Below are 15,366 nucleotides of genomic sequence, written 5' to 3' on the forward strand. Positions count from 1 at the left end.
GGGACACGTATAGGCCAATGAACCTTGTGGATCGCATGGAGTATCCTAGCCATGTAGTGACCAGTGTTATTTAAAAGCACTATAACCAATCAATAATCACTAAGTGAATCATTAATCATTGGACAATATATCACCTCATTTCATTAATAACCACAGCTTGACAAAGCGTTTTAACAATTTTATTTCCCTATTAGTTACAATTTTAGTGCATAAGGTTAACTCAAACTTTATTCAATCAACTCAGAATTAGTATATTAGCAACCGCCAATAACACAATCTAATCAGAACTTGAGAAAACATATGCTCCTATGCTTCAGCATAAACTAACAAAGATTAATATATCGACATTAATAGCAGAGTTCAGCAATCAGTTTGTCAATCATTTGTCACTGTCAATGTCACCCAAAGGAACCCTACCTAACCCAGATTAGCATTAGCAGGTGGGGCTTCATGCGAAAACAATTAAGAACATGAATTTGGAAAACATCTAGCTGTTAGAAAAACTATAAGAACAGCGCAGTTGGTACCTAGAAGAAAAGGCACAAAAGTTAATCAGTCACATTGTCATAGCTACCTATCCTCGGAATGGATCAAAAACAAAGTCAGTCTTTGTCTTCAGGTCATCAATCGATCAGCAACGCATCAGGTTCTCAAGCGCATAAGCCTAATGACAGAATCTCGAATCGTGTCTCCTGACATCATCAATTTTCCCCTCACATCTACTCTTGCACCTCTCGCATCTGAAGTTTTAGCACCTTGTCATGACACATTATTAGAGTTTTTCAGTCCATCTCTCTAATTCCTAATTGGTCAATTAATCACCATATGTGACACTACTCAATACATTCAATTCTACAAATCTATGAATTCTAATAATTCGCAGTCCTCAGTTCATTGATTGGTTCACTGGACGATGTCCTCATCATCCGGCTCATCAGGTATCGAAAATGTTGCATCTTCCTCTTCAGTCAGTGTCTCTGTTGTTTGAGTCCTGGGAAAGTACATCCAGCCTACTCTACACATAATTGTATCAATTTGATTCCATCATCTCCTGTCCATCGGTACATTGCAGAAAATTCTAGCTCAGCAGACTTTAACATCGGGTGGTTCAAGGTTAGTTCAGCATCTCAACTTCTCTCTAGCATGCCCTAATAATTCAGCTTCTGCTTGAGGCCTGGCAAAAACTAGGCCAGAACTTCGGCTAAGTTAACTCTACGGTATAATGCAGAACATAGGTTATATATCTCAATATGGCACATTACTACATTATTATTACATTTTTTCATTATTTCACATATTTTTTATCATTTTAGTATGAATTCGTATATGTGGCTGTCATTCTCTGTGGGCACATTTTCAAACGTGTACATTATTTTCTCTACAATTAATTTCTCTATGAACTTTTTGTTAATCAAAACACATAAACATTCATTAATAAATTCTAATTAGCATATCTGCTCCAACAGCCTCCAATTCTCTGTTGGAGGATAGGCTGTCTGTCTGGAATCTCTAAGGCCATCAGTGCAGCTGTCAGTGTAGAGATTGCACTGAAGGTAGAGAGCATTGCTGTTTTTGTTTTTCCATAACAAACTGCTTTGACTTTCAGGAACATTGCTCCTTACTTACTGAGACCATTCATTGAATTCCGTGCCTGCAAGCCATGGACTTCCCAGACAGGGAAATCTAGTATATTATGCAAAAATAGTACACTGTTCCTATAGAAACGTGCACAGGTTCAAGAAGAGGCACTTCTTTTGTTAGAAGCAAGGACCCTCACACATCCAATGGATGTCATGCTTCATCATAGGGCCAGCTCCTCGTCAGGCTGGTGCTGCAATGCCTGATGGGCCCCACAGAGGGGCACTTTACCAGAGGTCTTTACGAATCAAAAGAATATGCCGTGGTAGTAGTCGGACTATATTTACGCCTACCCTCAAGAGAAAGTTGGAGAACAAAGAGAAAATTAAAATTGGCTTTGAATCTCCAAACAACTGATTTCATTGATATAGGTCAACATTAAAAACAAGGGGGAGTGAGAAAGGAACAAGGTTCCACCACTCTGCAACCAACACCAGACTAACCAGGGAAACTATCCCTGTCGCTGGGAAAAACGGTCAACATGTTTCGCGCCCTGGGTGTCTCTACAGATCAAGTGGCGCTTCGTCAGGACCAGAAAACTATGACTCCTAAGCTTTCAATATACACCTAAATAATATCAGGGAAACAAAAGGAAGAACTACTTACATAAAAGGCTATAATAATCTATAGTCTACGTAGGGGAACCCTCCCACATTAGGGATTGGGGGCCAGATGTAGGAACCGTTGTGCATGTCGCAAACTGCGAAAAACGCAGTTTGCGCCATGCAAAACGGCCATTGCGATGCTGATTCACATTTTGCGAGTCAGTACCGACTCGCAAAATGTGAATCCGACTCGCAAATAGGAAGGGGTGTTCCCTTCCTGTTTGCGACTCGCACCGCAATTCGCAGTTAACACCCACTTGAAGTGGGTGGTAACACATTCGCAAACGGGAAGGGGTCCCCATGGGACCCCTTCCCCTTTGTGAATTTCGCTAAAAATTATTTTTCAGAGCAGGCAGTGGTCCAATGGACCACTGCCTACTCTGAAAAAATGAAACCAAATGGTTTCATTTTTTTTTTTCTATTGCAACTCGAAGGAAAACGGGCTGCAATAAAAAAAAAAAAAACTGCTTTATTACAAAAGCAGTCACAGACATGGAGGTCTGCTGTCTCCAGCAGGCCACCATCCCTGTGAGTGCAGGGACTCGCTATGGGGTCGCAAAATGCGACCCACCTCATTAATATTCATGAGGTGGGTCTTTGCGACCCCATAGCGAGTTGCAGAAGGTGTCTGAGACACCTTTCTGCATACAATTTTGTGAGTTGCAAATTGCGAGTCGGTCAGACTCGCAATTTGCAAGTCGCAAAATTTTATTTTGCTACATCTGGCCCTAGGCTCCTTAGGATACAACGGACCTTTGGACTAACGTCATATTTGTATGACGCTGTCTCACGCCGTAGACCCACCTGGCGGCCGCGATCCCGGAAGTTCTGAAGCACCACATGATCTGTAGAGACACCCAGGGCGCAAAACATGTTGACCATTTTTACCAGCGACAGGGATAGTTTCCCTGGAAGAGGTCAAGCTGGGCAAGTTAAAACTTCTTAGGGATGTTGGGGCAGCATGTGGCAGGAGGGATGGGAGGGGAGGTAGAGGGAGTGGTTGTAGGAGATGTACATCTGCTGGACTTGGGGGCAGGTGCATGGGCAGTGCGCATGTGTGAGGTGTATGGCTCTTGGGTGTCTGAGTGCGAGTGTTTGTGTCTTTTAGGAGAGGGTCGACAAGGTGGGAGAGGACAAACAGGACGTGTGGATGTATGTTGTGAAGGTGTCTGCAAGTGAGGTGGGTGTGCTGCATGATGTGGTGATGGTGGTGGTGGCTGTTGATGCAGTGCATGCAGGTGTGAGTGCGGATGTGACTCTGAGGGAGGAGGAGGTGGGGAGACAGTGGAGGCAGTGGATGTTGTTGTGTATGCAAATGTCTATTGTTTGTGTGAGTGCTTGTGGCTTGAAGTTTGATGCCTGTGTTTGTCTGAGCCACTCTTGTGTGATGTTTTGTGTGCATGCTTGTATTTATGTGTGCATGGGATAGGTTGGGATTGAGGAGACTGGCACTGGGAAGAGGTAGTTTGGGGGGGAAGGTAGGACCAGGGACACTGGCTGCCATCAGACAGGAGGCCAGAGCCTGAAACGATCTCTGTAGGGCAGCCAACCAACCGTGGATGCCCTCCAGGTAGGCATTGCATTGCTGCATTTGGGATGCCAGCCCCTGGATGGCATTCACTATGGTTGACAGGCCTACAGAGATGGATCTCAGGAGGTCAATAGCCTCCTCACTGAGGGCAGCAGGGCTCACTGGGGCAGGGCCTGAGGTGCCTGGGGCAAAGGAGAGGCCCACACTCCTGGGTGAGCGGACACAGACAACTCTGTGGGGGGCTAATGGGAGGGAAGTTCTGGTTCGGGTGGTGGCGGCGGTACCTGTTGCTGGGGAGGTTCTGAAGGTGTCCACCACCACCAGGGAGCACCAATCGGAGGAAGAATCAGAGTCAGTGTTGTCACCTTCTAACCCCGTCGTGGTGCTCCCCTCGCCCTCTGTTCCACTGGTCTCCTTGACGTCAGTGGACTCTGCCTCATGGGTCCCATGGGCTGCAGCTCCCTCAGTCACCGGTACTCCTGCTCCTCTGCCAGTTGATGCTAATGCACACATGGACAGGATGGCAGAAGAAAATAGGGGGAGAGAGAGAAAGGGAGCACTGGGTCACTTACAGCACCAACACCACAGATGGCATACACATTACCATCACGCACAAGGATCAAGATTGAGCATTATGCACCACACTGGCATTCCATTGCCTAGGCACCACAGCAAGATGAGAGCCAACCACCGCCATCTGCACCCCTCCTGGGACCTACCAAGCCCTGTCTGACATGGAATGCCACCTAGCTAGCTAGCCTACAAGATTTTGCCATTCACCCATTTACCTTTAGCTGGACCACGCAGCAATGTACGACCTGGCAGAAAGGGGTACCCACTGAAACCCACCACCAGCATCCTATGCCAGGCAACAAAAATAGGTGTTACACACACTGTACTCACCCCCTTGTGGCTGCTGTGCTGCCCTCAAGCACCCATCCAGCTTTAGGTAGGCCACTGCCAGTGTGCAGGCCATCAGGGGGGTCAGGTTCTGACGGGCACTCCTCCCTCGTTAAGAGGCCATCCCCAGCTGGGCCTTCGCAGTCTTCCAGGCCCAGCGTCTCAGTTCCTTTCACCATTTCCTGCTGTGGGTGCTCTGCCTGATTTGGACTCCCAGGGTCCAGACGTCCTTGGCAGTGGCATGCCACAATCCCTTCTTCTGATGGGCGCTGACCTGCAGAGGAAATACAGACAGGAGGACACCATTATCCATACAATCCAGCCTGTCACACACATGACCTACAAATACCATTTCCCCTCAAATGGCCCACACATCACCCGGAGCCCTGCATGTACACTACCACCAGCCACACTCCCCACCCAAATGACACACTGACAGGACACACACATCTCTATTCAACCTTATTGCATGCATCGTTCCCATGGTGTACTCACATGTTGGTCTGGAGGCCCATAAAGCTGTTTATACAGGGGTAGGACTCCATCCACCAGGCGCTCCAACTCTTCTGAAGTGAAGGCAGATGGGCACATGGGCAATGGCAGGTTCCAGACTCAGGTCACAGGAGCACAACAGGGTGGAGGTGTTGTCCTGTGGAAAGTCAGGAATCAAGTGATGTTATAATCAGAAAATGGTGGTCATGTCCACGGTGGTGTACACTAACACCGCCGCCGGTGATCCTCTTTGAAAACCATACTCCAGAGGTCCCTGTGTAAGCCAATGAGGAATACCACGACTGTGTAAGACCGCCTTCCAACGTGACACCCAACACCGGCAGAGTTACATCACTTCCACCTGTCCCTACATACAGGACAGGCGGTCACCATTTTATGGTGCAGGTTGACATTCTTACATTGAAAACTGTGTCATTACTGTCAATTTTACATACATTGCCATTTACATAGTCCAGTAACATACATGGTCAATGTACACTGAAGTGGTGGTTCCATTGTTCAGTTTGTCACTCCCTTCTTAGTTTTATGTTCCTTTGGCACCTACCACTGCAGAGGAATAGGAGGAAGAGGATAACCCACGTGTACAGACCCCTTGTGGACTTAGCTACACTGGAGGACAGGCATATAATACTAACCTATAGACTGGACAGGGCCACAATCACAGAGTTGTGTGCTCATTTGGAGCCCGATCTGACATCTGATATCCGTCATCCCACTGGGATCCCCCTCTTGTGCAGGTCCTATCAGTGCTCCATTTCCTGGCAACTGGCTCTTTCCAGGTGACAGTGGGCTTGGCTGCAGGAATGTCACAGCCTATGTTCTCAATAGTGCTGGCAAGGGTTTTGGCTGCCCTGCTCAAACATATGTGTAGCTACATCGCTTTCCCCAAGTGAATGATTTGGCCAATGTGAAGGCTGATTTCTATGCAATGGGACACATGCCATATGTTATTGATGCCATTGATGGAACACAAATAGCATTTGTCCCACCCTGGCACAATGAACAGGTGTTCAGGAACCAGAAGAGTTTCCACTCACTCAATGTGCAAATGGTGTGCCTGGCTGACCAGTACATCTCCCACGTCACTGCCAAGTATCCTGGGTCGGTGCATGACACCTTCGTTTTGAAGAATAGCAGCATCCCACATGTGATGGCTCAACTACAGAGGCACAGGTTGTGGCTAATAGGTGAGCATGAGTCCCCACCTAATGGATGTCAGTGTACGTCTTCAGGAGTCATCCCCATACCATTGTGCAAGGCTACTGTTTGTCCCTCACTTCTTGCAGTGGCTACCCAAACCTCTTGTGGCTCTTGACCCCTGTAAGGAATGCCAGAACAGGGGCTGAGAATAGGTATAATGATGCTCATGGACGAACCAGGAGAATAATTGAGAGGACTTTCGCCTCCTGAAGGCCAGATTCAGATGCCTCCATCTGACAGGTGGATCCCTCTGCCACTCCCCTTAGAAGGTCTGCCAGATAGTTGTTGTATGCTGCATGTTGCACAACCTGGCCATCAGGCGACATGTGCCCTATCTGCAGGAGGAGGAGGATGGAAATGTTCCTGTGGGAGCAGTGGACCCTGAAGACAGTGAGGATGAGGAGGCAGAGGATGAGGATGTGGACGACAGGTCATCAGTCATAAAGCAGTACTTCCAATGACACGCAGGTAAGACAGTGGAACTGTGTAGGAGGCTGGCCTGGCTTATAGTGGGTACCTGATGGTACTTACACCTTGTGCCATGTCCAGTTATCCCTTATTAGTAGATTAGTAGTGTTCTAGCAGCTTAGGCTCATAGAGGTAGCTATAGCAGAGCAGCTTAGGCTGAACTAGGAGACATGCAAAGCTCCTACTATACCACTTATATCATATAGCACTATATCGTAAGAAACACAATACTCAGAGTTACTAAAAATAAAGGTACTTTATTTTTGTGACAATATGCCAAAAATATCTCATATTATACACTTCCTCAGAGGTAAGTAATATCCACAAAATATACACACAAACCAAAATCAGGTAAGTAAAACACTTAGAAAAGTAGTGCAAACACTGTAGAACACAATAGAATGCAATAGGAGAAAATAGGCCCAGGGGCAACACAAACCATATACTCCAAAAGTGGAATGCGAACCACGAATGGACCCCAGGCCTAGTGTAGTGTGTAGAGGGTCACTGGGAGTGTAAGAAAACACTAAGGGTGTCCAAGATACCCTACCCCAAGACCCTGAAAAGTAGGAGTAAAATTACCCTACTACCCCAGAAAGACAGTAAAGTCGAGATAGGGGATTTTGCAAAGGCAACAACTGACTGCAAAGCACTGAAGATGGATTCCTGGACCTGAAGACCTACAAAGGAAGGGGACCAAGTCCAAGAGTCACGAAAGTATCCGGGGGGGCAGTAGCTCACTAAACCCCGGATGAAGGTGCAAAATGGCTGCCTCTGGGTGGAAGAAGCTGAAGATTCTGCAACAACAGAAGGTGCCAGGAACCTCTCCTTTGCACAGAAGATGTATAACGGAATGCTGAAGGACGCAGAGTTGTTTCCTTGCAGAAAGACTGCAAACAAGCCTTGCTAGCTGCAAAGGTCACAGTTGAAGAAAATGGGTGCTGCTGGGCCCAGGAAGTACCAGGAGGTCACCACCTGGAGGAGGAGAAAGAAGGGGCCCTCAGAAACACAGAGAGACCAAGCAGAAGAAGACAGCACCCGCAGAAGTACTTGAGTACATGTTCAAGAAAACTGAGCATGGCAGTCATCTGAACACTACAAAGGAGGGTCCCACGAAGCCGGTGGTCAACTCAGCGAGTTGAGCAATGCAGGACAGAGTGCTGGGGACCTGGGTTGTGCTGTGCATGAATAATTCCTTGCAAAAGTGCACAGAAGCCCTAGCAGCAGCAGTTCACAAAGTTCACATGATTACTGTCCGGTGACGGAAGGGAAGGACTAGCCTCTGCCAAATTTGGACAGATGGACCACTGGACTGTCGGGGTCACTTGGATCTAGCTCCTGTGTTCCAGGGACCATGCTCGTCATGATGAGAGGGGACCAAGAGAACTGGTGAAGCAGAAGTTTGGTGCCTGCGTTAGCAGGGGGAAGATTCCATCGACCCACAGGAGATTTCTTCTTGGCATCCAGTGCAGGGTGAAGGCAGACAGCCCCCAGAGCATGCACCACCAGGAAACAGTCAAGAAAGCCGGCAGGATTAGGCGCTACAATGTCGCTGGTAGTCTTCTTGTTACTTTATTGCAGTTTTGCAGGCGTCCTGGAGCAGTCAGCGGTCGATCCTTGGCAGAAGTCGAAGAGGGAGATGCAGGGGAACTCTGGTGAGCTCTTGCATTCATTATCTGAGGAAAAGCCCACAGGAGAGACCCTAAATAGCCCTCAGAGGAGGATTGGCCACCTAGTCAGGTAAGCACCTATCAGGAGGGGTCTCTGACGTCACCTGCTGGCACTGGCCACTCAGAGGCCTCCATTGTGCCCTCACACCTCTGGATCCAAGATGGCAGAGGTCTGTGACACACTGGAGGAGCTCTGGGCACCACCCCTGGGGTGGTGATGGACAGGGGAGTGGTTACTCCCCTTTCCTTTGTACAGTTTCGCGCCAGAGCAGGGGCTGGGGGATCCCTGAACTGGTGTAGACTGGTTTATGCAAGTAGGGCACCATCTGTGCCCTTCAAAGCATTTCCAGGGGCTGGGGGAGGTTACTCCTCCCCAGCCCTTAACATCTATTTCCAAAGTGAGAGGGTATAACACCCTCTCAAAGAGGAAATTCTTTGTTCTGCCTTCCTGGGCCTGGGCTGCCCAGACCCCAGTAGGGCAAAAGCCTGTCTGTGGGTTGGCAGCAGAGGTAGCTGCAGTGAAAACCCCAGAGAGCTGGTTTGGCAGTACCCAGAGTCCATGCTGGAGCCCTGGAGATGCATGGGATTGGCACTCCAATACCAGATTTGGCATGGGAGGACAATTCCATGATCTTAGACATGTTATATGGCAATATTCGGAGTTACCATTGTGAAGCTACATATAGGTATTGACTTATATGTAGTGCACATGTGTAATGGTGGCCCCGCACACACAAAGTCCGGGAAAGTTGCCCTGAACTATGTGGGGGCACCATGGCTAGTGCCAGGGTGCCCTCACAATAAGTAACTTTGCACCTAACCCTCACTAAATGAGGGTTAGACATATAGGTGACTGATACGTTACTTAAGTGCAGTTAAAAATGGCTGTGAAATAACGTGGATGTTATTTCACTCAGGCTGCAGTGGCAGTCCTGTGTAAGAATTGTCTGAGCTCCCTATGGGTGGCAAAATAAATGCTGCAGCCAATAGGGATCTCCTGGAACCCCAATACCCTGGATATCTAGGTACCAGATACTAGGGAATTATAAGGGGTTTTCAGTGTGCCATTCAGAATTGTTGAAAATAGTCACTAGCCTGCAGTGACAATTTTAAAAGCAGAGAGAGCATAAACATTGAGGTTCTGGTTAGCAGAGCCTCAATGATACAGTTAGGCACCACACAGGGAACACTTATAGACCACAAACGTATGAGCACTGGGGTCCTGGCTAGCAGGATCCCAGTGACACATATCAAACACACTGACAACATAGTGTTTCCACTATGAGCACTGGGTCCCTGGCTAGCAGGATCCCAGTGAGACAATAAAAACACCCTGACATATACTCACAAACAGGACAAAAGTGGGGGCAACAAGGCTAGAAAGAGGCTACCTTCCTACATACCCAGAGGATCCTGAGTGTAGCGAGGGTTCCCAATGGGAGGGCTCCCAGACCTCATCCCTAGAAAGCGGTAGAGAGCCTGATCAGGAGGGTGAGAATGACGGGGCAGGGACGCCAGTTGACAGGGACGTCCCTAGTGATAGGGAGTCCCTTGCTGGGTCCAGTGTAAGATGCAAGGCTACCTCTCATTCCTTGACGCCTGATGAGCTAAGAGATAGGCGGGAAGAGTGGGACCTGAAGTTGCAATTAGCGCACCTAGCTGTTGAGGAGAGGAGGGCTGAGGTGGAGAAGGCCTTAGTACAGGAGAGGGAGGCAGAGAGGGCCTTTACCAGAGAGAGTCTCGCTGTAACCAAAACAGATGCTCATCCTATCCCTAAGGCAGATGAGCTCAATGATGCAGTGGTATCTGACAAGTATCTTAGCACTTTTGACCTAACAGCTGGCTATTGGCAGGATAAGTTGTCAGAAGAGACTAAACCCAAGTCAGCATTTTCAACCATTGGATGCGACTACCAATTCAGAATAATGCCCTTTAGTCTGAAAAATGCACCTGCCACTTTTCAGAGGTTGGTGAACACAGTCCTCCAAGGTCTGGAAGCCTTCAGTGCAGCACATCTAGATAAATAACTGTCTTGAGCTCCACCAGGGATAATCACCTGGTCCACATTTTGAAGGTTTTAGAGGCTCTTCAGAAAGTAGGCCTTACTATCATGGCTTCAAAGTGGCAGATATGGCAGGGGAAGGTGGTTTATCTGGGAAACCTAGTAGGTGGAGAACCGATTCACCCACTACAGGGGAAGATCCAAACCATTTTCGATTGGGCTCCCACTACCACACAAACCCATGTCAGAGCCTTCTTCAGTCTCAGTGAGTATTACAGGGGGTTCACTAAGAACTATGGCTCTGTTGTTGCCCCTCTTAATGACCTCACCTCCAAGAAAATGCCTAAAAAGGTACTATGAACAGCCAGCTGTCAAAAAGCTTTTGATGAACTCAAACAGGTCATGTGCTCTGCACCTGTTCTAAAGAGGCCAAACTACTCCAAGAAGTTTATAGTTCAGACTGATGCTTCAGAGGTAGAGGTTGGGGCAGTTCTCTCACAACTTAATACAGAGGGCCAGGATCAACCAGTAGCTTTTATTAGCAGAAGGTTGATCCCCAGAGAAAAGCGTTAGTCAGCCATTGAGAGAGAGGCCTTTGCTGTGGTCTGGGCCCTGAAGAAGTTGAGACCATACCTCTTTGATACTCACTTCATTGTTGAGACAGACCACAAACCTCTTTTATGGCTTAAAGAGATGAAAGAAGAAACCCCCAAACTGTTGAGGTGGTCCATGTCCCTACACTGTATGAATTGAACAGTGGAACATAGATCTGGGAGTAACCACTCCAATGCAGATGGACTCTCCAGATATTTCCACTTAGACAAGGAAGACTCATCTGGGCAAGGATAGCCTTCTTGTCCCTTGTTTGGGGGGTTTGTGTAGGAAAGTATCCTCTTTCTTGGTATGGTTACCCCCTTTTTCTGCCTGATGTCAGTGTGTTTGACTGTGTTCACTGGGATCCTGCTAACTAGGACCCCAGTGATTGTACTCTCTTTTTCCAAAACTCTGTATTTTACCCACAACTGGCACGCTGGTGCCCCATTTTAAGTCCCTAGTATATGGTACCTAGGTACCCAGGGCATTAGGGTTCCAGGGGATCCCTCTTGGCTACAGCATATATTTTGCCACCCACAGGGAGCCCAAGCAAAGGCTTCTGCAGGGCTGCCATTGCAGCCTGTGTGAAAAGGTGCAAGCACCCTTTCACTGCCATTTTCCACTATACCAGGTCACTTATAAGTCACCCCTATGGCAGGTCTTCTAGCCCAGAGGGCTGGGTGCAAAGTACCTATGTGTAAGGGCACCCAGCACTAGCAGAGGTGACCCCATGAACTCCAGGCCCATTTTCCCTCGTGAGTGCAGGGGCACCATTTTACGAGTGTAGGTCAGTACCTATGTCCAGCTACATAATGGTAACTCCAAACAGAGGCATGTTTGGTATCAAACATGTTGGAATCATACCCTAGGGCTTTTGCAGGCATTGGTTGTATGATTCCATGCATTCTGGGAGCTCTTAGAGGACCCCCAGTATTGCCATTAAAACCTCCTGAGGGTTTCCAGGCAGCTAGAGCTGCTGCAACCTCCCAGACAGGTTTCTGACCTCCTGTTTCTTGAGAAGCTCAAGCCTAGGAAGGCAGAACAAAGGATTTCCTTTGTGAGAGAGGTTGTTACACTCTCTCCCTTTGGAAATAGGTGTTACAGGCTTGGGAAGGGTAACCTCCGCAAGCCACTAGAAATGCTTTGAAGGACACATTTGGTGCCCTCCTTGCATAAACCAGTCTACACCGGGTCAGGGATCCCCCAGCCCCTGCTCTGGCACGAAACTGGACAAAGGAAAGGGGAGTAATCACTCCCCTGTCCATCACCACCCCAGGGGTGGTACCTAGAGCTCCTCCAGTGTGTCACAGACCTCTGCCATCTTGGATCTAGAGGTGTGAGGGCACAATGGAGGCCTCTGAGTGGCCAGTGCCAGCAGGTGACGTCAGAGACCCCTCCTGATAGGTGCTTACCTGGAAAAAGGAAAGGGGAGTGACCACTCCCCTGTCCATCACCACCCCAGCGGATGGTACTGAAATCTCCTTCAGAGAGTCCCTGGGTTTTGTCAACTTGGATTCAAATTTGGCAGTGAACTCTGGGAGCATCTGAGTGGCCAGTGACAGCAGGTGATGTCAGAGCCCCCTCCTGAAAGGTGGTCACCCAGTTGCGTGACCAATCCCCCTTTCAGGGCTACTTAGGGTCTCTCCTTTGGGTGGTTCCTCAGATTCGGATTGCAAGACTCCAGCTGAATCCTCTGCACCCTCCAATTCGACTTCTGACAAAAAAAACTGCAGCTGGACTCTTCAGGACCCTACAAACTGCAACAAAGAAGTAAGATACCTTTTGCAACATTGTATCTCTGGCTCCTTCCAGCAAATGCAACATTTCCCTGGTCATGCATCCTCTGAGGACAGTCCGTCTTCAGCCTGCATCAGAAGAAAGAAGGAATCTCCCTTGGAGTGAACAAGTCACTACCCTGCTTTTGCAGGCACCAACTGTGACAACAAACGACTGTGTGGATCCCCTCTCCTTCTGAGTTGCATGGATCCTGCATCACAGGTGGTGGTCTTGTGTGGTCCCAACGGTCCATCTTGGTTGAAGGTAAGCCCTTGCTTGCCCACGCAGGACACTTCTCCGTGCACCACGTCCTTTGCAGCTGCCTAGGCTTTTTGGCATCCTTCCTCCAAGATCTTCAGGCATCTTGAAGCTCCAACCCCCAGCACTCCTTTCTGTGACACAGAGCTCCCCGAGTGGTTCTCCGGCGGCGTGGGAGCCTTCTTCATAGTGCTGCATGGGCCTCTTCTGCGACTGTCCTGTCCTCATCCTATGGAATTCCTGTGGGTGCTGCCTGGTCTTCTGTGGGATTTCTGTGTTGCTTAGGGCCCCCTGTGGTTCCCCCTCCTGGGTAGAGTCCACCTGGTCCTTCCTGGTCCCCATCAGCACCATTTTCTGCTAACCGTGAGCTTTGCATGTGCCAAGGCTTGTTGGCGGACTCCGATGACCCAACCCCAACTGCAGTCCTCCATCCGGTGTGGGACATCACCTGCACCTTCCAGGAACCCGACTTCGTCTTCTTGGGTGCAGTACTGACTCTTCTTCACCGGTGGTTCACTTCTTGCACCTTCATCCTGGTGGGTAGGGGCTCCTGCCCTTCCTGGACTCTTCTGTGCTTCTTGGACTTGGTCCCCTTTTTCCACAGGTCCTCTGGTCCAGGAAACAACTTTTGGTGTCTTGCAGTCTCTTCTGGGTTTTGCAACATTCTTCTTAACTTTTCTATGTGTGTTCTGGGAAACTTACTGTGATTTATTCCTGTTTTCCTGGTTGCTGGGGTGGGTTGTGGTTCTTACCTTTGGGCTTTTCTAGTAGTTGCACCTCCCATCTACACACTACACTTACTTAGGTGGGGGACCGACTTTCGCATTCCACTTTCTTAGTTTATCGTTTGTGCTCCCCCTAGGCCCATTTCTTCCTATTGTGATTTTCACTAATTGCACTGTTTTCTAACTGTTTTATGCCTATTTCTGCATACTAATATATATAATTTGTGTATTACTTACCTCTAAAGGGAGTATAGTCTCTATGGTATTTTTGGTATTTGTGTCACCAAAATAAAGTACCTTTTTTATGTAACACTGAGGCGGTCATTCTGACCGCGGCGGCGGCGGTCGCCGCCCGCCATGCGGTTACCGCCGAATGACCGCCCCGCGGTCAAAAGACCGCGGCGGCCATTCCAACTTTCCCGCTGGGCCGGCGGGCGACTGCCAAAAGGCCGCCCGCCGGCCCAGCGGGAAAGCCCCTGCAACGAGGAAGCCGGCTCCGAATGGAGCCGGCGGAGTTGCAGGGGTGCGACGGGTGCAGTGGCACCCGTCGCGATTTTCACTGTCTGCTAAGCAGGGCAATGCAGGGGCCCTGTGAGGGGGCCCCTGCACTGCCCATGCCAGTGGCATGGGCAGTGCAGGGGCCCCCAGGGGCCCCACGACACCCGTTCCCGCCATCCTGGTTCTGGCGGTGAAGACCGCCAGCAACAGGCTGGCGGGAAGGGGGTCGGAATCCCCATGGCGGCGCTGCAAGCAGCGCCGCCATGGCGGATTCCCTGGGCCAGGGGAAAACCGGCGGGAAACCGCTGGTTCCCCTTTTCTGACCGCGGCTTTACCGCCGCGGTCAGAATAGCCCAGGAAGCACCGCCAGCCTGTTGGCGGTGCTTCCGCTGCCCTCTGCCCTGGCGGTCATGGACCGCCGCCGTCAAAATGACCGCCTGAGTGTTTTCTTTCATGTGTGTAAGTACTAAGGCCCTCATTATGACAATGGTGGTAAATCCCACTTACCGCCACGCTGACTGACGCCAACATACCACTGCAGCGCCCGAAATCCGTTCACCATATTATGACACACACATACCAATCCATCACTATTCAGCCACACACACAAGTCCGCCACACCAAAGGCGGTATACAAACCCACACCTTTACGCCAACAGAACTATGCCTACCACGTTATGATCCACGAATCACCACGGTGGACATTCAATGGTGGTAAACCATTGGCGGTACATACGGCCGTGCTCAAAATACCCACACACATACAAAAAAACCTTTACGACTACAAACAATTGCCACGAGATAGACACCATGACCACAGACAAGACCAGAGCCACATACCACCATCACCTATACGTCACCCACGCACCTCACATCATACACCCTAACACATCACCCTACACACCCTCACCCACACTACTCACACAACACCCATGGCACCACAAAGACACCCCAATTCTCAGAGGAGGAGCTAAGGGTCATGGTGGAG

Source organism: Pleurodeles waltl, chromosome 8 (assembly GCF_031143425.1).
Source record: "Pleurodeles waltl isolate 20211129_DDA chromosome 8, aPleWal1.hap1.20221129, whole genome shotgun sequence".
In the NCBI taxonomy this organism is placed as follows: Eukaryota; Metazoa; Chordata; class Amphibia; order Caudata; family Salamandridae; genus Pleurodeles; species Pleurodeles waltl.